At 46.8% G+C, this 487-nt stretch overlaps 1 non-coding gene across 1 annotated transcript; it reads right to left on the reverse strand.

The window, feature by feature from the left end:
• Positions 1–208: 208 nt before the first annotated feature.
• Trnae-uuc (transfer RNA glutamic acid (anticodon UUC)) lies at positions 209–280 on the reverse strand. Its single transcript has one exon. It is a non-coding gene; the product is annotated as a tRNA-Glu (tRNA).
• Between the last annotated feature and the right edge of the window lie 207 nt (positions 281–487).

The following is a 487-nucleotide window of genomic DNA, read 5'->3' on the forward strand; positions in this document are numbered from 1 at the left end:
TCTTTCTTTCACCTTCAGATGGTTTTCGTGCGTATTGCAAATGCCTTTCATTCGTGTATCCGCATCATAAAATGCATGTGCTGCTTTGCTAATGCTGTCGCTTCATGATGAAAAAAAAAAGCAAAAGCAGGTCTCACCCAGATGTGAACTCGGATCGCTGGATTCAGAGTCCAGAGTGCTAACCGTTACACCATGAGACCACACACGCTTCCGACGCCGGGAATCGAACCCGGGCCTTCTGGGTGAAAGCAAGATATCCTAGCCACCAGACCACGCCGGAGATGTTTCTCTCGTGCTTAGATATTTTGTACGCGCGCAGTGATTTCTTGCTTGTTTTTTTTTTCGGCAATTGTTCCGGAGAAGTTTTTCGCAGAATCTTTTTTACCCACAGATTGCGCTTGGAGAGAGTTCTTCAAAAAGAGCGGTGTCTCGGTGACCTTCGCAATGGAGGCATGTTGCACACCATACGCTTGTCTCGGGAAAATAT

The sequence above is a fragment of the Haemaphysalis longicornis genome, unplaced genomic scaffold (assembly GCF_048455015.1).
Source record: "Haemaphysalis longicornis isolate Haplotype H1 unplaced genomic scaffold, Haemaphysalis longicornis Haplotype H1 scaffold_10, whole genome shotgun sequence".
Classification (NCBI taxonomy): domain Eukaryota; kingdom Metazoa; phylum Arthropoda; class Arachnida; order Ixodida; family Ixodidae; genus Haemaphysalis; species Haemaphysalis longicornis.